The 23,336-nt window shown below is 45.5% G+C and overlaps 1 long non-coding RNA gene across 6 annotated transcripts; it reads left to right on the top strand.

Moving 5' to 3' along the window:
• Nucleotides 1-17,098: 17,098 nt before the first annotated feature.
• On the top strand, nucleotides 17,099-22,333 carry LOC119337187. Of its 6 annotated transcripts, XR_005163062.1 has the most exons (9): nucleotides 17,099-17,730; nucleotides 17,871-18,377; nucleotides 18,484-18,847; nucleotides 19,886-20,042; nucleotides 20,409-20,510; nucleotides 20,594-20,967; nucleotides 21,180-21,379; nucleotides 21,627-21,839; nucleotides 21,960-22,333. It is a non-coding gene; the product is annotated as an uncharacterized LOC119337187 (long non-coding RNA). The 6 variants fall into 6 exon arrangements; XR_005163060.1 differs by having other exon boundaries at nucleotides 17,871-18,847; nucleotides 20,594-20,810; XR_005163059.1 differs by having other exon boundaries at nucleotides 17,871-18,847; nucleotides 21,980-22,333.
• The last annotated feature ends 1,003 nt before the right edge of the window (nucleotides 22,334-23,336 follow it).

Genomic DNA, 23,336 nt, shown 5'->3' with positions numbered 1-23,336 from the left:
CGACGCCGCCTCGACCACGGACCGCCGTGCGCCTCTTCCTGGGACGCTGCTGTGACCCTACTACCCACGCCATCAGGGGAGCTCGTCAAGGTATCATCCCCCCTCTCTCTCTGCTCTCTCCATCTTTGATGCTCTAGGTGTCTATCGTGGTTAGTTTTCTTCCTCCCCAACTAAACTAGATACCCAGTTTGCTTGCTACACTCACTGCATTAGGCGTGAGAACAACTGAAACTTTCCTGAGAGAGGTCCTAGCTAGCTATGCACAGCGAAACTGCCCTGCTTGCAGGGATTCCATCGATTGTTGTAGCTATGTATTCATGCGGCTTAACCAAGATGGCCATGTGACAATGCTTCTCATGGAAATCTTCACACCGGTCAATCGTTTAGCTAGCTTTCCTGGAAAAAAAGTAAGATAATGGGACAAGGGACAGCAACAGGGCAGTGAAAGTTTCAGCTTCATAGATTTCGAGTGAAAACTGGAGTAGTTGGTCCGATGATAGGGATTTTGTTATGGTCTTCTTGTCCGTGTAGTACTGGAAGGTTCAACCTGAGTCAAATTCTGAAGCTACAACGTGACAATGATTTCAGTTTCTCATAGTCGTGCCTTTCTTTAGATCAAGTACATTACCTTTGAACCACAGAAACCTACCATATGTGCTTATAATAATTTGTAATTTTCTTGATGCAAAACCATAATCAACATGTAGAACATTTTTTTCTTATGACAGCTGATAGCATTCGTGCTCATTGGAATGACTGAAAAGCAAGTGCTATAATACTCTTTCTCCTATTGTGTGTGCTCTGAAGGTTTTGGGCTCCTTTACTTTCCATTATTATCTAATATCCTTTCTAGTTTAGCACTATTTAGTTTAACAGTAGTGGATGGCTCCATCTTACTTCTATATTAACAGCATAATTAGATTCATTTTTCTTTTGTTTGAGAGAGAGTTAGCTGGAATTTTTGAATAAAACGTAAGTCTAATCCCAGCGAAAAATTCAAGCTATCTTAACCTCCAATTTTGATCAAGTAAACTCAATATTTCTGGGACAGTTAGAGTATCCATCGATCATATTTGAACCTAATACCAATTCATTCATCTCCATACCACTGCAGACACAACAGAACAGAGGCACTTCATCACCCACGGCTGAGAAAGCAAGGTAGAATCACCACACTGGTGGGCACTTCATCACCCAGGTATAACTTTTACTAATTCATCAATAAATATATATTTTTCACTGCATACATACTATTTCTCTTTTTTTTCTGTTCTTTTCAGATCAATATTGTTGTGATCTTTCATGTCTTTTATAACAGGGAAAATGGTTGTATATGATAGACATCGAACCGTTTCTGTAAACTGAGTACTAACTGAGTTCCCTAAAAAAAGAACCTTAGTACTAACTGAAATATGATGGAACAGAAAATACAATGAAATCAATACGGAACATGCTAGATAAATATTGCCATGAAACCAGATGACACTGATAATTTTAGTGGAAAACAAAGGACTCTTCTGTTATTTTTAGTGAAAAGTTGGTCCACCGACCACTCACATATCCAATTTCCATGATCCTCAACGGAAGTCAGAAACACAACATATCCATGGAATTCTCATTGTTCAAAATCTTCTCTTAGGATTAACCACAACAGCATATCGGGGGTTCAGGAATCAAAATATCAGTTACATCAAGAGTTAGCAATGACCAAACTGGCATGTAACAGAGACACTATAAAAGATAGCCAACATCCAGTTAGGCCAATTTTCTGAGGCTATTCCAAAATTAGACGGCATTTCCCCTTTGCAAGCGGTTGCATAGTCTTCAGCGAGGTGTGGTGCAGCTTCCTTTTGAGGGCATATGAACTTCTCCACAAATACCTTCTTGCTCAGCATGACTATGCTATAGTAGTCCCGGTACTGACCTAGCAATCCATTTGCCTTAAGAAACTGGATAATTAGAAGAAGAAACTGTCTCCTGATTTTGATGTATTTTGCCTAAAGTCTCTAATTTTGATGTATTTTTCTTAATTCAGCGAACCGTGAGATGGACTTAGAAGAAGAAACTGTCTCCTGATTGCAGTTGATTAATTAGTATATATGTTGTAGACTTGTAGCATACCTACCTCTATATGGTTTTATATTTCAACTTGATTTCTGAATATTCCAAACCACACGCGAAGTCCTTTCTTACAAGAAGAAGTTTCTCTTCATAACAGTGAACAAAACTACTGTCAATCAGCTCAGTTCTAGTGTTGTTGGATTTTTTTTAATTGGCTTCTTGCAGTTTTGAAAATTCAGTTTATTCGGTTACTGAAAATTCAGTTAATTCAGTTAGGCACACAAATTTCAGAACTTTTGTGTGCCCTAGTACTTGGTGTTTGTAGAAAACCAGGAGTGTCAATGGGACTAGAATTCACTTGTTCTTATATGGGTTTGTAAAACTTGTTCATGTACTGAACTACTAATGCCTTGTGATGCTCTGAATTACTTGTGATGCCTCTGAATTACTTGTGATCACATTGAGAAAGACTTGTAAAGATGATGATCATCTTTAACAGAAAACAATTTGTGATGATTTTGCTAGTTTGCTGGGTTTTGTCTCCGACCATCGTGTCGTGATGATTTTGCAGGTACCCCGAGAGGCCCTTGAGTTTGCCGGAATGTCGATTAACTTCCATTCCGGCAAATTCAGGTACTCCATATGTCCTATTTTCAGCAAAGGTCATGCTGAAATTTTCCGTGAATTTTAGCATGACTTTGCTAAAAATAGGACATATGGGGTACTTGTGACTAATGCATAGGCCGGGGTATCTTAGTAGTTAATTAAGTAGGATCAAGTGCCCCGGCGTACTTGTGACTAATGCATGGCTTTTAGGGTGCCTCGGTGTCGATAAAAACCGAAATGATGAAAAGTTAGGCTTTTAGGGTGCCTTGGCGTCGAAAAACCCTCAATGATAAAAGCTTAGATTTTAGGATGCCTCGGTGTCGACAAACCCTAAATGATGAGACCATGATCTTGTTCCTTGACAATAACCAACTTTTTGACCAAACTTTGTTTCTATTTAGAGAGAAACATGGCCCACAATGATGAGGCCGGGGGTTCGGGCGGCAAGGCATTCTGGGAGCTGTCCCAGGAGATGGAGGAACAACCTCACTTGTATGAGGCCGCCGCCTTCCCCACCGATCCTGAGACCACGGATGGTGCCGCCGAGGATGACCACACTGATGCCACCACTGATGGTGCCGCCGAGGATGCCACCACTGATGATGGCGGCGCACGCACAGATAGCAGCCAGCCGAAGAGGCAACGGAAGGACCGGCGCCCGATCGTGCTCCGCACCCTCAAGGAGGAAGTTACTGAAGTGGACTCCAACGGGAATCCAACGGCGCCCGAACGAATAGTCAAGGGGTACTCGCTTCAGCTCGGGTGCATTGTCCGGAGCACCGTCTCGAACAACACCGAGAACCTGAGGCATCCTGACCGAGGGAATTTGCGCAACCTCCTCTTCACGAAGCTGCACAAACAATACAAGTTCCCCGCTGAATTCGAAAACACAAGCCTCAAAGGGAATAAAGTGAACAATGCTGCCCTCACGAAGATGAGCAAGGCCCTGTCTACTTGGAAAAGCAATGTGAAGAGAATGATCGAGAAAGGTGAGAGTTATGAGAAGATCAAGGAGAAAAATCCTTCGATCACCGAAGAGGACTACAACGACTTCAAGATCAATTGCTCGAGCACCGCAAGCTCCCAATCAAGTGAGTGGGGGAAACAAATGCGGGAGCTGAACATAGGGGAACACACACTCGGTCCCGGCGGTTACAGAGTGGCGGAGCCTATATGGGACAAGGAGGAGGCGGACCGTGCCGAGCAAGGCCTACCGCCCCTCTTCGATAAATACGGTGACAAGCAGACCAGGAACTTTGTCAGGGCCCGGTACAAGAAGGACCCGAAAACAAAGGAGCTTACCACGGATCCGAAGACCAGGCGGCTTGAGCTTGTTCTGGTAAGGAATACACCCCCGCGTAATTAGCTCCATATGGTTGCATTCTAATTAATGAAGCCGAATTTCTAAATGGTTCACATTCCTTCCGCAGGCGACTGAAAGCAGTAGCGCGGGGTCGACTCAGAGCAACCCTTGGGACACCACTCTAAATAGGGGGTTGAATATAATGAAGAACAAGGATAAGCTCAGTAAGCCGACGTCAGCTGGTCGTGTGGCCGGCAAAGGCTTGTCGACAAAATGGGGGTCATACTATACCGCTGGTGTGCGGAAGGAGAAAAAGACCAGCTCGGAAAGCCAGGCGCGAGAGGTTCAAGAACTCAAGGCACAGGTGGCGCGGATTCCGGAGGTTGTCCAAGAGCAAGTGGAACAACGACTCGGAGCGACGATCACCGCCCTTGTGCCTACCTTGATCTCGGGGTTGAGTGCGTGGATTGCGGGCGGCCAACAGGGGCCGCCCCCGATTCCTAGCTTCACGGCCAGCAACTCGCATAATGCGATGGCGGGGCCATTGGTGCCTCCGGCGGAGGCGGCATTGGTGTCTCCGACGCCGGCACGGGAGCTTAATGCACCCGGGTGTACGCCGGCCGGCACCTCTGCAGCAAGCGGCCCCTCCGTCAACTGCACGCCCGCCGTTGGCGGTGCCTCTACATTAGCCGAGCTCGACGCCATCATCACGGTAACTAATTAAGCCTCTCTCGGCCGAGGACTTCATCTCCTTGCCTTTGACTGGGCATCCCTGACGCCCTACATGTTTTCGCAGGGCGCCGCCGACGTTCCGTGCACTCTCCTCCACTTCGTGAACAACGAGTTGGTCGATGTCGCCAAGGGCAAAATCGTTCAACCGGGCAACCCCTTGTTCCACGGTACCCAGATGCCACCCAACTTGTTTAGGGTTCAACTGGTTCGGGTGCTGCCAGGCTGCGATGACTTGTTACCTCCGAATCGACCCGTCGGGGCCGACGATGATGACGTGATGACCCTCAGCGCCTGCCTGAGCTGGCCCCTGCTTTGGCCGAAGAGCCAGATTCGTTTGGGGGCGGGGGACACCACCCCAAAGACAACACCGCCAGTCGTGCCGGCGCCAAGTCGGCCCCATGGCAAGACCGCCGTAACGGTGCCGGACATCCCTATGCCACTGGATCCAAACATGCATATGGCACAGGATCAGAATGACGACGACGACGACTATGATACATTTGGCAACGTCGATCAGTACTTTGCCGAGCATGGGTACGATGGCGACTTCATGGGGCCTCCTTCTCAAGAACCAAACCCAACAAAAGACGTGTGCGATCTAGCTCGTACCGCGGAGAAGCCAAGTTGCAACAGGCGCCGTCTGGCGTTCAGCTCTCAGGAGACGCCTCCAGCTGCCGACTTCACCGAGCCTCAGATAGGCGAGGTGCGAAATATTATCAGCCCCAACACACTCAAGAAGGCGGTCTGTGAGCAAAACTCGGTCCCATTACAGGAGAAGAAGAAGGCACGCAAAAGAAAGAGTAAGAAGGGTGCGAGCCAGCCGGCACCGAGTACGATCCGTGCTCAGGACGGGCCACCTTCACCTAAGGATATCTCGAGGAGGGTGCATGTGGCGGGTAGGGCGATGCTACCACCAAATATGCTCAATGCTGCAACCGGTGCTATGCGGAGTCTGCACGACAGTGTTTTTCTTTGGAGAAGCGGCGTCTCAGAGAGAAGGATGTGGAATACCCGGTTTTCGTGGCCAAGGTGCCAGAGGGCAAGGGCTTTGTGGATGGCGACATCGGGGGTACGATCGTCCTGCGGTTTGATGACATCTTTGCTATGTTTAACCTTCATCCGCTGCACTATACCTTCGTTCGGCTATTTTCGCTGAGTATGGAGATGCGGATCATTCGCGACAAGACCCCGGACATCGTGATAGTCGACCCCTTCTACATGCGTGCCAAGATCTTGGGCGGCGCTGGGGACCGGCAAGTCGCGAGTTCTTACCTCGAAGGCGTCATTCTGGCAAACCAAGATAAGGATAACTTCCTCGTGCCTTACTTTCCCGAGTAAGTCCTCCCCTCAACCGGCCCGTAACATATGAATTCTTACATTTCGATCGTTTTTCTTTTAACATTCCGTGTTTTCTGCAGTGACACACATTGCACGCTCATCCTCCTAAGCCCCAAATATTCCATGGCCACGTATTTCGACCCGGACCGTCAGTCGAACGTAGACTACACAAATGTCAAGAAGGTTCTTGATGATGTTCTCCCCGGCTACGCCAAATCTGGAGGCACCTTCACCAGGCCTATTCGTAAGTACGGCAAGCACGTGTTCTCCCACAATACGACGTTCTGCTGCGTCAAGCAGCCGCCTGGCGGTCAGAAGGGTGCCTACTACGCCATCCATCACATGCGGGCGATCGTACGGGACCATCATCAACTTCTGCTACCGAGTAAACTCCAAGATTGGGCCGCGAGCGTGTCGGCAATCCAGGACGCGGACCTCCGACAAGAATTCTTTCGCATCCAGTCGGAGTTTGCGGAAATCATCCATCAAGATGTCCTTCGTACCTCGGGGCAGTTCTACCTCGGAAATCAACCGTCCAACAGTGACATCGACACAATGCTACAAATGCAGGATGACAACGCCCGTTCTTTCATGACTCCCACGATAGACGGCGGCTTCATCCACGCTCCGGTCCCTTGAGTCGAGTTGTCTAGTTCTGAAACATCGATTGGCTCATGTTGTAATTAAACTTTAATGAACTTGTAGTATGTCTCTTTGGTTTCGAGAGTCGTTCAACTTAGATGTAATCGATGCTATTAATGTCTTGCTTTTCTCTTCCGATCGTTCTGTTGCATACTTATATATTGCTTATGTATTGTCTGTGAATTGGTACTAACGTTTCGTTTGGCTAGTGCATAGCGATGCCGACGTATGTCGTGTACAAGGGTAAGGTTCCCGGAGTCTACGATGACTGGGAGGAGTGTCGGAGACAGGTTCACCGATTCAGCGGTAACAGTTACAAAGGGTACACCACTAGGGCCGAGGCCGAATCTAGATACGCCCGCTATCTAGCGGGAGAGGGGAGGGAGCGTTGGAGGAACCGGATGAAGACGAGTTTCATCGTGATGTTGCTCATCGTGATGACCGCAGCTCTCTTCTATGTGATGGTAGTTTAGATGATCGATATCGACTTGTAATGCGAAGATAAACTCGCTACTCGCGGTCTCGAGACTTGTAATATAATGTTCTATCTTTGTTCGGTCTTTTCAATTCGGAGACTAATATGATGAATTGTATTCGGAGACTAATATGATGAATTGTATTCAAAGACTAATCTTCTATTGTATTTGATGAATCTATTGTTGATGTGTGATGTCTATATTTTGTCAAATTATACATTTTGTAACCTGTGCAAAAAACAGAAAATAAAAAAATAAAAAAAACCTAATATTCATACTAATGGCGCATCACATGACAGTGCGCCATTAGTATGACAGTGCATACTAATGGCGCATCACCGGGTAGTGCGCCATTAGTATGCTGCTGTTACTAATGGCGCATCCAGAGGTGGTGCGCCATTAGTATGCCAAAGCACCTGGGTATACATGCCCCCTGGGAGGCATACTAATGGCGCAGATACTAATGGCGCACCAGGTGGTGCGCCATTAGTAAAAATTACTAATGGCGTGCTATCAATGGCGCACCAGTGATGCGCCATTAATGGCCATATTAGGTGCGCCATTAGTAGTGGTATTTCTAGTAGTGTTCCCTTCGTCAGACGGTATGTTACTTGCCTGAGACTCGATCGTCGGTATCCCAATACCTCGTTCAGTCTCGTTACCGGCAAGTCACTTTACTCGTACCGTAATGCATGATCCCGTGACCAGACACTTGGTCACTTTGAGCTCATTATGATGATGCACTACCGAGTGGGCCCAGAGATACCTCTCCATCATACGGAGTGACAAATCCCAGTCTCGATCCGTGTCAACCCAACAGACATTTTCGGAGATACCTGTAGTGCACCTTTATAGTCACCCAATTACATTGTGACGTTTGGTACACCCAAAGCACTCCTACGGTATCCGGGAGTTACACGATTTCATGGTCTAAGGAAGAGATACTTGACATCGGAAAAGCTCTAGCAAAACGAACTACACGATCTTGTGCTATGCTTAGGATTGGGTCTTGTCCATCACATCATTCTCCTAATGATGTGATCCCGTTATCAACGACATCTAATGTCCATTGTCAGGAAATCATGACTATCTATTGATCAACGAGCTAGTCAACTAGAGGCTTACTAGGGACATATTATGGTCTATGTATTCACACGTGTATTACGATTTCCGGATAATACAATTATAGCATGAATAAAAGACAATTATCATGAACAAGGAAATATAATAATAATCCTTTTATTATTGCCTCTAGGGCATATTTCCAACAGTCTCCCACTTGCACTAGAGTCAATAATCTAGTTACATTGTGATGAATCGAACATCCATAGAGTTCTGGTGTTGATCATGTTTTGCTCGCGAAAGAGGTTTAGTCAACGGATCTGCGACATTCAGATCCGTATGTACTTTGCAAATATCTATGTCTCCATCTTGAACATTTTCACGGATGGAGTTGAAACGACGCTTGATGTGCCTGGTCTTCTTGTGAAACCTGGGCTCCTTGGAAATGGCAATAGCTCCAGTGTTGTCACAGAAGAGTTTGATCGGCCCCGACGCATTGGGTATGACTCCTAGGTCGGTGATGAACTCCTTCACCCATATTGCTTCATGCGCTGCCTCCGAGGCTGCCATGTACTCCGCTTCACATGTAGATCCCGCCACGACGCTCTGCTTGCAGCTGCACCAGCTAACTGCTCCACCATTCAACATATACACGTATCCGGTTTGTGACTTAGAGTCATCCAGATCTGTGTCGAAGCTAGCGTCGACGTAACCCTTTACGGCGAGCTCTTCGTCACTTCCATCAACGAGAAACATGTCCTTTGTCCTTTTCAGGTACTTCAGGATATTCTTGACCGCTGTCCAGTGTTCCTTGCCGGGATTACTTTGGTACGTTCCTACCAAACTTACGGCAAGGTTTACATCAGGTCTGGTACACAGCATGGCATGCATAATAGATCCTATGGCTGAAGCATAGGGGATGACACTCATCTCTTCTTTATCTTTTGCCGTGGTCGGGCATTGAGCCGAGCTCAATCTCACACCTTGCAATACAGGCAAGAACCCTTTCTTGGACTGATCCATTTGAACTTCTTCAAAATCTTATCAAGGTATGTACTTTGTGAAGGACCTATGAGGCGTCTCGATCTATCCCTATAGATCTTGATGCCTAATATGTAAGCAACTTCTCCAAGGTCCTTCATTGAAAAACACTTATTCAAGTAGGCCTTAATGCTGTCCAAAAGTTCTATACCATTTCTCATCAAAAGTATGTCATCTACATATAATATGAGAAATGCTACAGAGCTCCCACTCACTTTCTTGTAAACACAGGCTTCTCCATAAGTCTGCATAAACCCAAACGCTTTGATCATCTCATCAAAGCAAATATTCCAACTCCGAGATGCTTGCACCAGCCCATAAATGGATCGCTGGAGCTTGCATACTTTGTTAGCATTCTTAGGATCGACAAAACCCTCCGGCTGTATCATATACAGTTCTTCCTTAAGATGCCCGTTAAGGAATGCTGTTTTGACATCCATCTGCCATATCTCATAATCATAGTATGCGGCAATTGCTAACATGATTCGGACGGACTTCAGCTTCGCTACGGGAGAGAATGTCTCATTGTAGTCAACCCCTTGAACTTGCCGATAACCCTTAGCGACAAGTCGAGCTTTATAGATGGTAATATTACCATCCGCGTCCGTCTTCTTCTTAAAGATCCATTTGTTTTCTATCGCTCGCCGATCATCGGGCAAGTCAGTCAAAGTCCATACTTTGTTTTCATACATGGATTCTATCTCAGATTGCATGGCTTCAAGCCATTTGTTGGAATCTGGGCCCGCCATCGCTTCTTCATAGTTCGAAGGTTCACCGTTGTCTAACAACATGATTTCCAGGACAGGGTTGCCATACCACTCTGGTGTGGAACGTGTCCTTGTGGACCTATGAGGTTCAGTAGCAACTTGATCCGAAGTACCTTGATCATCATCATTAATTTCCTCTCCAGTTGGTGTAGGCACCACAGGAACATTTTCCTGAGCTGTACTACTTTCCAGTTCAAGAGGTAGTACTTCATCGAGTTCTACTTTCCTCCCACTTACTTCTTTCGAGAGAAACTCTTTTTCCAGAAAGGATCCGTTCTTGGCAACAAAGGTCTTTCCCTCGGATCTTAAGTAGAAGGTATACCCAATGGTTTCCTTAGGGTATCCTATGAAGACGCATTTTTCCGACTTGGGTTCGAGCTTTTCAGGTTGTAGTTTCTTGACATAAGCATCGCATCCCCAAACTTTTAGAAACGACAGCTTAGGTTTCTTCCCAAACCATAATTCATACGGTGTCATATCAACGGATTTAGACGGTGCCCTATTTAAAGTGAATGTAGCTGTCTCTAGAGTGTATCCCCAAAATGATAGCGGTAAATCGGTAAGAGACATCATAGATCGCACCATATCCAATAGAGTGTGATTACGACGTTCGGACACACCGTTACGCTGAGGTGTTCCAGGCGGCGTGAGTTGTGAAACGATTCCACATTTCCTTAAGTGTGTACCAAATTCGTGACTTAAGTATTCTCCTCCACGATCTGATCGTAGGAACTTTATCTTTCGGTCACGTTGATTCTCTACCTCATTCTGAAATTCCTTGAACTTTTCAAAGGTCTCAGACTTGTGTTTCATCAAGTAGACATACCCATATCTACTCAAGTCATCAGTGAGAGTGAGAACATAAGGATATCCTCCGCGAGCCTCAACGCTCATTGGACCGCACACATCGGTATGTATGATTTCCAACAAGTTGGTTGCTCGCTCCATTGTTCCGGAGAACGGAGTCTTGGTCATTTTGCCCATGAGGCATGGTTCGCACGTGTCAAATGATTCATAATCGAGAGATTCTAAAAGTCCATCAGCATGGAGCTTCTTCATGCGCTTGACACCAATGTGACCAAGGCGGCAGTGCCACAAGTATGTGGGACTATCGTTATCAACTTTACATCTTTTGGTATTCACACTATGAATATGTGTAATATTACGTTCGAGATTCATTAAGAATAAACCATTAACCATCGGGGCATGACCATAAAACATATCTCTCATATAAATAGAACAACCATTATTCTCGGATTTAAATGAGTAGCCATCTCGTATTAAACGAGATCCAGATACAATGTTCATGCTCAAACTTGGCACTAAATAACAATTATTGAGGTTCATAACTAATCTCGTGGGTAAATGTAGAGGTAGCGTGCCGACGGCGATCACATCGACCTTGGAACCATTCCCGACACGCATCATCACCTCGTCCTTCGCCAGTCTCCGCTTATTCCGCAGCTCCTGTTGTGAGTTACAAATATGAGCAACGACACCGGTATCAAATACCCAGGAGTTACTACGAGTACTGGTAAGGTACACATTGATTACATGTATATCAAATATACCTTTAGTGTTGCCGGCCTTCTTGTCCGCTAAGTATTTGGGGCAGTTCCGCTTCCAGTGACCCTTCCCCTTGCAATAAAAGCACTCAGTCTCAGGCTTGGGCCCATTCTTTGACTTCTTCCCGGCAACTGGCTTACAGGGTGCGGCAACATCTTTGTCGTCCTTCTTGAAGTTCTTCTTACCCTTGCCCTTCTTGAACTTAGTGGTCTTATTGACCATCAACACTTGATGTTCTTTCTTGATTTCAACCTCTGCTGACTTCAGCATTGAAAATAATTCAGGAATGGTCTTCACCATCCCCTGCATATTGTAGTTCAACACAAAGCTCTTGTAGCTCGGTGGGAGCGACTGAAGGATTCTGTCAATGACCGCCTCGTCCGGGAGGTTGATCTCCAGCTGGGACAGGCGGTTGTGCAACCCAGACATTTTGAGTATGTGCTCACTGACAGAACTGTTTTCCTCCATCTTACAACTATAGAACTTGTCAGAGACTTCATATCTCTCGACCCGGGCATGAGCTTGAAAAACCATTTTCAGCTCCTCGAACATCTCATATGCTCCGTGTTTCTCAAAACGCTTTTGGAGCCCCGGTTCTAAGCTGTAAAGCAGGCCGCACTGAACGAGGGAGTAATCATCAGCACGTGACTGCCAAGCGTTCATAACGTCTTGGTTCTCTGGGATGGGTGCTTCACCTAGCGGTTCATCTAGGACATATGCTTTCTTGGCAGCTATGAGGATGATCCTCAGGTTCCGGACCCAGTCTGAATAGTTGCTGCCATCATCTTTCAGCTTGGTTTTCTCTAGGAACGCGTTGAAGTTCATGTTGACATGAGCGTTGGCCATTTGATCTACAAGACATATTTTGCAAAGATTTTAAACTAAGTTCATGATAATTAAGTTCATCTAATCAAATTATTTAATGAACTCCCACTCAGATTGACATCCCTCTAGTCATCTAAGTGTTACACGATCCGAGTCGACTAGGCCGTGTCCGATCATCACGTGAGACGGACTAGTCATCATCGGTGAACATCTCCATGTTGATCGTATCTTCCATACGACTCATGTTCGACCTTTCGGTCTCTTGTGTTCCGAGGCCATGTCTGTACATGCTAGGCTCGTCAAGTTAACCCTAAGTGTTCTGCATGTGTAAAACTGTCTTACACCCGTTATATGTGAACGTAAGGATCTATCACACCCGATCATCACGTGGTGCTTCAAAACGACGAACTTTAGCAACGGTGCACAGTTAGTGGGAACACTTTCTTGAAATTATTATAAGGGATCATCTTATTTACTACCGCCGTTCTAAGTAAACAAGATGCATAAAACATAATAAACATCACATGCAATTATATAAAGTAGTGACATGATATGGCCAATATCATATAGCTCCTTCTATCTCCATCTTCAGGGCTCCATGATCATCTTCGTCACCGGCATGACACCATGATCTCCATCATCATGATCTCCATCATTGTGTCTTCTTGAAGTTGTCATGCCAATGACTACTTCTACTTCTATGGCTAACACGTTTAGCAATAAAGTAAAGTAATTTACATGGCGTTCTTCAATGACACGCAGGTCATACAAAAAATAAAGACAACTCCTATGGCTCCTGCCGGTTGTCATACTCATCGACATGCAAGTCGTGATTCCTATTACAAGAACATGATCTCATACATTATAATATATCAATCATCATTCATCACAACTTCTGGCCATATCACATCACATGACAATTGCTGCAAAAACAAGTTAGACATCCTCTAATTGTCGTTGCATCTTTTACGTGGCTGCAATTGGGTTCTAGCAAGAATGTTTTTTTACCTACGAATAACCACAAAGTGATTTTGTCAACTTCTATTTACCCTTCACAAGGACCCTTTTCATCGAATCCGCTCCAACTAAAGTAGGAGAGACAGACACCCGCTAGCCACCTTATGCAACTAGTGCATGTCAGTCGGTGGAACCTGTCTCACGTAAGCGTACGCGTAAGGTCGGTCCGGGCCGCTTCATCCCACAATACCTCTGAAGCAAGAAAAGACTAGTAGTGGCAAGCAAGTTGACAAGATCCACGCCCACAACAGATTTGTGTTCTACTCGTGCAATAGAGAACTACGCATAGACCTAGCTCATGATGCCACTGTAGGGGAACGTTGCAGAAAATAAAAATTTTCCTACGGTTTCACCAAGATCCATCTATGAGTTCATCGAAGCAACGAGTGAAAGGAGAGATGCATCTACATACCACTTTGTAGATCGCGAGCGGAAGCGTTCAAAAGAACGGGGTTGAGGTAGTCATACTCGTCGTGATCCTATCACCGGAGATCCTAGCGCCGAACGGACGGCACCTCCGCGTTCAACACACGTACGGTCAGCGTGACGTCTCCTCCGTCTTGATCCAGCAAGGGGGACGGAGAGGTTGATGAAGGTCCAGCAGCACGACGGCGTGGTGGTGGATGCAGCAGGATCCGGCAGGGCTTCGCCAAGCTACTGCGGGAGGAGGAAGAGGTGTAGCAGGGGAAGGGAGGCGCCAAGACTCGGGGTGCGGCTGCCCTCCCTCCCCCCTCCTTTATATAGGCCCCCAGGGGGGCGCCGGCCCTGGAGATCCAATCTCCCAAGGGGGGCAGCGGCCGGGGGTGTGGAGTGCCCCCCAAGGCAATTGGTGCGCCTCCCCCCTAGGGTTTCCAACCTCAGGCGCAGGAGAGGCCCAAGGGGGGGCGCACCAGCCCACTAGGGGCTGGTTCCCCTCCCACTTTAGCCCACGGGGCCCTTCGGTATAGGTGGCCCCACCCGGTGGACCCCCGGGACCCTTCCGGTGGTCCCGGTACAATACCGGGTGACCACGAAACTTTCCCGATGGCCGAAACAGCACTTCCTATAATATAATTATTTACCTCCGGACCATTATGAAACTCCTCGTGACGTCCGGGATCTCATCCAGGACTCCGAACAACATTCGATTTGCTGCATACTCATATTCATACAACCCTAGCGTCACCGAACCTTAAGTGTGTAGACCCTACGGGTTCGGGTGACATGCAGACATGACCGAGACGGCTCTCCGGTCAATAACCAACAGCGGGATCTGGATACCCATGTTGGCTCCCACATACTCCTCGATGATCTCATCGGATGAACCACGATGTCGAGGATTCAAGCAACCCCGTATACTATTCCCTTTGTCAGACGGTATGTTACTTGCCCGAGACTCGATCGTCGGTATCCCAATACCTCGTTTAGTCTCGTTACTGGCAAGTCACTTTACTTGTACCGTAATGCACGATCCCGTGACCAGACACTTGGTCACTTTGAGCTCATTATGATGATGCACTACCGAGTGGGCCCAGAGATACCTCTCTGTCATACGGAGTGACAAATCCCAGTCTCGATCCGTGTCAACCCAACAGACACTTTTGGAGATACCTGTAGTGCACCTTTATAGTCACCCAGTTACGTTGTGACGTTTGGTACACCCAAAGCACTCCTACGGTATCCGGGAGTTACACGATTTCATGGTCTAAGGAAGAGATACTTGACATTGGAAAAGCTCTAGCAAAACGAACTACACGATCTTGTGCTATGCTTAGGATTGGGTCTTGTCCATCACATCATTCTCCTAATGATGTGATCCCGTTATCAACGACATCTAATGTCCATAGTCAGGAAATCTTGACTATCTGTTGATCAACGAGCTAGTCAACTAGAGGCTTACTAGGGACATATTATGGTCTATGTATTCACACGTGTATTACGATTTCCGGATAATACAATTATAGCATGAATAAAAGACAATTATCATGAACAAGGAAATATAATAATAATCCTTTTATTATTGCCTCTAGGGCATATTTCCAACAATTCGGGCCGACCGGCACTCCTCATATCTAACCCAAATTTGGGATTGATATGAGGAGGCCCGACCGCATCTGCCATGTCATCCCACAGACATGACCCACCAGAAATTGCACCAAATCAATCAAGTCCCACCCAATCCACCGCCCTCCTCCCGCGTCCGTCTACCATTTACCATGCCCACATCCTTGCCGCCACCCCTACCCGCCATTCTAGATGTCGTTGTCGGGTACCCAAACCCCCACTGACGCAGCAGATGTTGCCTCATCGTCGGTCGTGGGACTCATGTCCATGGCCGAGTTGCAAGACGGAGAATTCGAGGATAATGTTTACTGACGCAAGCCTCATGGATGGGCAAGCAAGGAAGTGGCTTCAGAGGAAGAAGGAGATCAACGAATACAGAGAGTACGAGGCTGCGAGAGCGGTAATGGCAGTTGCAGACGCGAAACAGAAGGCGGCATGGATGGCATCAGAAAACTCCATCATGTTGGGCAGCCATGGCCTGGGTTTGAATTTCATTTTGGCAATGCCGAGATTGTTGAACTGTGATTTGTTTTGCTTTGTTGTATTGTTGAATTGTGACGAATTTGTGCTATATGATCCATATGTATGGATTGCTTTGAGGGTTTAGATTTGAGGAGTGTGGCTGCCTGGCAAGACATGTGAGGGGACGTCTGACACTCTCTGTAGACGCATCAATAAAAATCCACCATTATGCTTTATTCGAGTCAATAAAAATCCACTCTTTATCTAAAAGACATCCCATGCAATTGCCAAGTTTTGTGCCTAACTCCAAAATGGCGTTTGTTGTACGATGGATGAGGATACACTTATTCAAAAATATTATTGATATATTCCGTTTTATGTTACATGGCTCATATTTTGCTGGTCTAATTATTGTTGAAACTTGAAATTTGGGATATGTCGATGATTTTTTTGAACACGGTACAGACGCAAGTGCTTATATACACGCGCATAGCCGCACACTCACCCCTATGAATACACACACGCACAACCTACCCCTATGAGCACCTCCGAAAGACTGAGCCGGCATATCATCTTGAAATTTACGAAGTCGCCGTAGTCACCTCGTCGTCGACGGGAATGTCTCCTTCCACTGAATGTGCATCGCCGGAAATCCTGAAATAAATCCAGGAATAAATGCGAGCAACATGACTTTAACCCTGGTGGACTGCGGATATCACAGTCCCTCTATCCATCCAACCACAGGTTGAGTGAATTAACTCACAAAAATACTAGTGGGAAGTTCTGCAGCTATACCATCTCATCCGTCACCAATGAACATGAAGTGTACCCCATCAAATCCGTTGGTTCATGGATGCAAAATCCCAAAATATCATCCCTTTCCAATCGTTCAAACTTCCTACTGGACATTTACCGGGTACTAGCAGCGTGCAACGCTAGGCCATGCACGGTCCCCGTGGAACATTAACATGTACTTAGAATTTCTACTCCTAATGTCTCAGTTGGTAGGTCGCGTTCCGCGTTTTATTTTCGTCCCACCACTTTCGTCCGATTTGTTTTCGTCCTCCTCTTCCACCACGCTCTTTCACCTTGGTTTTTTTTACATCATCCTTTCCCACGCACGCGCACAAAAAAACCCCCGAGTGACACAAAAAAAACCCCGAGTGACCCATCTGCCCTATCCCTAACCCGCTCTCGTCTCCCTCTAGGACGCAGCAACCCACCGAATCAAATCCCGTCGCCGGGCTCGTCTGCCTCGCCGTGGCCGATGAATGCGTCGGCTGCGGCCACGCCCCCTCTCCAAACGGCGGCGATGATGGAGGGAGCAGCTCACGCTGCCAGGCTCCCGACCGAACGCGTCGGGTCCTCTCTCCTCGAGGCCAACCCCTCCTATTCATCGCATCTCTCCCTGACTCCGTCTCCTCCACGAGATCAAGATGTAGCACCAACCCACGCCATGGACGCCCTTGCCAGCTGCATCTCTCCATGCGCCGCCACTCCTATGACACCGCCGCCCGGCAGTCTCCACCAGCACCACGACGGGCGTGGCCTCTGCACGCGCCGTCACCTCCCCTCCAGATCCGGTCGTCGTCGAGGGCATATCCATCCAGCAGTGCGGCGTCACCTCCCCTCCAGATCCAGCCATCGTCAAGGGCGTGTCCATCCAGCAGCGCGCCGTCATCCCAATCATCACCGTCCACGGCGTCATCGCCCAGGCCCAGTCAGGGGCCGGCAAGACCTCCATGATCTCCCTCTTTGTCTGCCAGGTCATTGAGACCAACGTCCACGAGTAAGATGCCCAGCCCTCCCCCTCTCCTACCATCGCTGGATTTGTCAAATTGATTTTTTGGGCGAAGAATTTGATTTTAGGGTTAACCTGCTCGTCACATTCGCGGATATTCATTCATGTGTCGGACCACATGTGTACAGGTGATTTCTGCATAGCTTTTGTGTATGACGGCTGGAGGACCAACTCAGACCTCGCTTGCCTCAGGGTCAGGAGGTCCAAGGCGCCACAAGACCGGGCCAGGAGTTTGTGTAAACCTGGGCCAGGAGTTTATTTGATAAAGGTTTCAATTTGCGCCCCATTTCATGGATTAACGATGCCAAGAGCATACCATTTATACAAAGTCCCAAGATCGATGTCTTCTCACATATCTCACATAATAACTACTTGTGCTCTGTTTTTTTCTTTGTATTCGGTTTCCAGAATGATTGGCCACACCTACCTAATAAGTTCGGAATTTAACCATGAGCCCCTTCTGGCTTGGTTCCATATTCCAAGGCCCTTCCATAATCCAATTCTTTGTCCCGAACCATCCATTGAAGAACATAGAGTGTGCAGAATATCAGTTTGTTATATTTGCATCAAATGAACTATGGGAGCACTTGAACAATCAGGAAGTTGTGGATATAGTTCATTGTTCACCTCGGAATGTAAGATGATTTGCCATACTTCCTCATATATTACTCTTTCCCAGTGTACTAAAATATGCTTCTCATTTTAGTCTTGCCTTATATTGTTGATATGTAACCCAAATAGGTTAAACCGAATGCTGTATCGAAACATGTAGTATTTACTTGTAAAAGAGCAACTGAGAGCCTGGTGGGTCGGGATGAAGGAAGAATACCCCTGAGAGCCCAAACTCAAGTTCGAAAATATATGCAGAATATATGTTTGCCTCTGCTATATACATATGTAATTTTCCAGTCTGTGTTTTCTGCTCCTCTTTGGCGCAATGTGGAAGATGTTGGTTTTAAAGGCTAGCAGGGCAGCCAGTGGTGGAGTAATCAGTCGTTTATGAGGTCATGGAGCCCAAGACCGGATGCAGCAGAAGAAGCAGCGTCGTTGCCGTGCACTAAGAAGGTCAACAGAGTCTGTGAGGCGGAAGATCCATAGCATACAGGTGAGTCAGTAGGTGCTCATTTTATCTTTCTTCTTATTTTCCAATTTTATTGTTCTTTTCTGCATTAGAGTAGAATGAATATTTGTATTACCATCTCTTCTTATAGTTGTAAATCCTGTGCATCAGTTGGGGTAAGCTTCTCAAATGCCTAACACCAATTAGTCTTCTAAAACTGAAGCATAGACAAAATTCAGTTAATGATCGAAGTTTCTTTTTAAGCGGTACACTATATTGCTAACCGAGGGAACTTTTATTTGTGTTGCTTGTTTTTTCTAACAATCACTTGAGTGTGTTGTTTGCATTTTTTCAACCATCCATCGCTGAACCTACAAGAGCCTGGTACCAATCATACTACTTGGAGAACCTAAGAAAGTTGTTTCTTCTGTCTCCACTAGAAACTGGAAATGAGAACACCATCTCTGCGTAACTGAACCAAGTGACTGAAAAATTATGTTATATGGTACAACCTCACGAGAGAATTATTTCTGTACACGTAGAACACAGTTACATTTCTGAAGGCTTGTAAATCACACAACTTGCCTTGGACGCTTATTGACTTATAGTATTATAAACTGTCATTGTAAAGGTGGTTGTCTCTTTACCGAATTGCTCCTCAATTTTGTAGATTCGAGCAGTTGTTTATGCTCATAGGACTACTAGAGAAGATTTACATGTAGCCTGAGAAGAAGACTGATGAAGATCTTGATTGTACCACTGGATGTGTACATGTACTTTACTCTGAATGTATGCATCATCTAATTTTGACTCAATCTAGGCAGGAAGAAAATGTATCCAACCAAAGGGAACATCATATTTTGTTAGTTGCCAATGTACGATACCTAAGCCTGAACACTAACCTAAGGTCATGTTTCTCCTTCTTAGCTTATTTTAAGAGGAACTGGGCATGTTTGCTTCTGTCTTTCTTTATTGGCTAACAAGCAAATTTTCTAGCTTCCGTAAAAAATAAATACAGCAAGATCAGTCTGGAATCTGAAATATATATATATATATATGTATCTTGAACTCTTCTTCTTGCAGCGGATGCGTTGGATATGCCATTCCTCAATGTGTACCTGGATTCTCTTTGGGCACCTAATTTTTGGGCAGGTGTTATGCTAGCAGCCCGCTTCGCTTTGGTCTTCAGATTAAGCAATTCTCTGCATTCAAGGGAAATGTCAATAGCTGCTCTCCAAAGGTATGCCAAATTAATATGTTGTCTTGTCACCATACCTTTCGATTATCTGGATGCAAATAAAAGTAGAAAAATCTTCTAAAGTATCCTAGAAGAAGCTCTCAGTTCTAATGAAACCCTTCAATTTAAACTAGGATATGACTTGCCATCTGTTGTAAAAGTGGACATAATGTTGACTTGAAATCGTGTTTGTGAAAGACCAACTGATTTCTTATATTTCATTCGAGTAATTTCGACTGTAGAATGACACATTAGCCATAAGTCATAACACATCTAGAATTCATGTACTGAATACAATCGTGAATCCTGAACCTTGATGTTGTATTAGATATATGATTATCCTGTTTATACAAACTTTTATTGGTGCAGCCAACGTCGGTCTGTAGTCATCTGCTGCGTCAGGTTGGCCACGACGAGGAGACGGACGCGACTGCGTCGTCCCATCGACCTCCGGGGCCTTTGATATCTCAGGTTAGCTCAAATGTTATGTTTCTTCTTGGGTTATAATATATTAATATTTGCTGATTCTTCACTAGATTCCTCTGTTCTTGCAGGGTGTGTGTCATGTTATGTTGGGTTTCCTGTGATTTCGGTGCGGGTAGCTACATAGCGTCCGTGGGCCATGCGTGTGACATGCATGCTAGGTAATCTTGACTCCGGTGCAACGGTGCTGGAACCGCCTCCGCTGGTTACGACCGCCGTGGCTATGCTTGAAGGCAGAATCACCACGATGACTGTAGTGGCCGCACTCAGATCAGAACGGCAGCCACGGTATATGATCAAGCCTTTACTGTCGTCCTTTGAATTTGGGATCACGTGCATCTGCAAGAGAAAGAGCATGAGAGCCTAAGAGGGTAGTACCACATTACGAACAAGTTGTTTTTTATCCATGGAATTGATCTGATGCGAAGCTGATGCCACATAAAAGGTTAACTGAGTTCTTATCTCCAATATGTCGTGATGTTACAGTTCAATTATTTTCACCTCTCTAGCCACTATGCACGGAAGGTGTTTGCTAATTTGCACAATGATATTTTCTGGTAAAATACACTAATATTACCTACAATTTTTTCACGTTTTAGTGATGTCCTCTTATTAATCCCTTCTATAATCAAATCTGATATGTATTTGTTCATCTAGGCATCTAGCTGCAGGCGGAATAACAAGATTCAGTGTGTGCAACGACAACAATAAATAACATGTCATTAGGGAGACTTCTGACAATTGAACCCTGCATTTTTTTGGCATTAGTACAACTCTTCTACTGCATTATTCAACTATGGGCGATGAAGCTGATATAGGGTGTGGACTAGACAATTTATTCAGTTTTCTTCAAGAAGGTATGCAGATTGGGCATCAAAGTAGACGACAAAGGATGACATTCTGCACCTTACAACTTAAAATTTGAAAGATACTTTCTATTTTATATTGATGTGATCGCCAGCAAGAACAAATTTTTGACTGAATTTGTTTCATTAAAGTGAAGTTGTTCGGACTTTTCTTTGAATGTTTCTTTTAGTTGCGTAAAAAAGCATTGTGGGTAATGTTTTTTTGAGCTGATTCTGAGTAATGTTTGGTTCCATGCAGGACCAAGGAATGAACACGAAGCAAATTATAACTCTCAGGTTCATGGTTTAGGAGCAGGAAAGAACACTTCCAATTGTGTAGATGGGTCATCCGTAGCATTTCTCTAATTATCCTTATAGAGACTGATTTGGATTGTTGAAGGAAAGGATCTCAATTCTCAATAGCAAACCGCACTGGGACATCTTGGACCTATTCTCCACATTTCTGAGCTAGGTGAGTTGGACAGCATGTCATGGGGGGAAATCATTTCTTCCTTCCAATCCGTGGGCTAAATTTGTTATCATCATATGTTTTAAATTTTGTGTCATCCTTGAACTTTTGAGGAATTGTTAGATATGTTGGTGAGCGAGCAGGCGGCGCTAGACATGGCAGGGCAAGAGAGCACGAGGGAGAATGTCAAAGGGGGCAACATAAATGAGAGTTCACCATTATGCTCGTGTGGTCAGAACCTAGAGCATGGATACAAGACCTCCATCATCGTCTATGGACATCAGAGCAGAGGAGAAGTGATGATGGACATCAGACCAGTGAAGACAGTGAGCATGGGCTCCTAGACGATACTTATCATATCATATTCTCAGTATATAGTCAAAAACTGTATGCCACATACGTTGTGAATTACTATGTTATTTGATCATTGAATTTATTTCTAAAAAAATATGTGGCAACACACGACATTCAACTATAACTTCAACTTCAAGGGTGAACTTGTGGGTTTAGTCTTTATTTAAGCAATTAATGGGCAAAATAACCATCTCTCTATCTAACCAATTGATCAGTGAATTGAATAAGTCAAGAGTAAAAAATTGTATCAGGTAATAACTGCATAAATTAATCCCATGACAAGTATAACTACACGAACATTGGCAAGGCACATGCAGCCGACTATATAGATCATATTGGCAAACAGACTAAGCTAAATTCTCGAGGAATTTGACATAGGTCTTGCAAATTAAACAACAAAAAAAGTGTGCAAACCACAAAGGTGCAGTAGTCATATCATACATCTCTAACAGAAGTGTTGAACTGCAGTTACATTATATTATAGCTGAAGATGGAGTGGGTTCTGTACTTGTATATACATGTATTGACCAATATGTATATCAAAATCTTCTAGAACATCCACATTGAAGAAGATTTTTCCCTGTATGATCATATTGTTTTCACTTCCTTCACCAACAAGGCAAAGAACTAAACAGAAAACAATCACTGATCTGCCATTACCTGTGAGAAAGAATTGGTTTGTAAAGGGGACAAACTCGCCTGTGAATAGGAGATCTACTAGGACGATGAGGTCGCAACCTTCTTGGTGGATTCCTCATCCAAATATGACAACATCCACCATCTGATCAAACATAGGCCCCACACTATCACCATTTGATTCCGAATGCCCAAGTCAGTCGAAGTACCTAAACTAGAGGGAGCAACTGAACAAGAGTCTTCCCAAAGCCAATGCGGGAGCCAAGCACGCCACTGGTGCCGGCGAGCACATGAGGCACACCGACAACGCACCGCATCTTGGCCGGCTTAGAGATGCCCACCTCTCGTGTCACGGTCAGCACCTCATCCTCTAGCCGGCCCTCCACCGAGTACATCAAACTTTACATGACGCATTGCTCCTGCGCCTCCCGATACACTAGCGCGGGAGGGACGTGAGCTGGTTGAAAACAATCCAAGCCGAAGGAGGACATCTGCATCTATGCCGACACC

This window comes from Triticum dicoccoides, chromosome 7B (assembly GCF_002162155.2).
Source record: "Triticum dicoccoides isolate Atlit2015 ecotype Zavitan chromosome 7B, WEW_v2.0, whole genome shotgun sequence".
In the NCBI taxonomy this organism is placed as follows: Eukaryota; Viridiplantae; Streptophyta; class Magnoliopsida; order Poales; family Poaceae; genus Triticum; species Triticum dicoccoides.
Note: the sequence above shows the minus strand (reverse complement) of the source record. Positions and strands in the feature narration are given on the sequence as shown.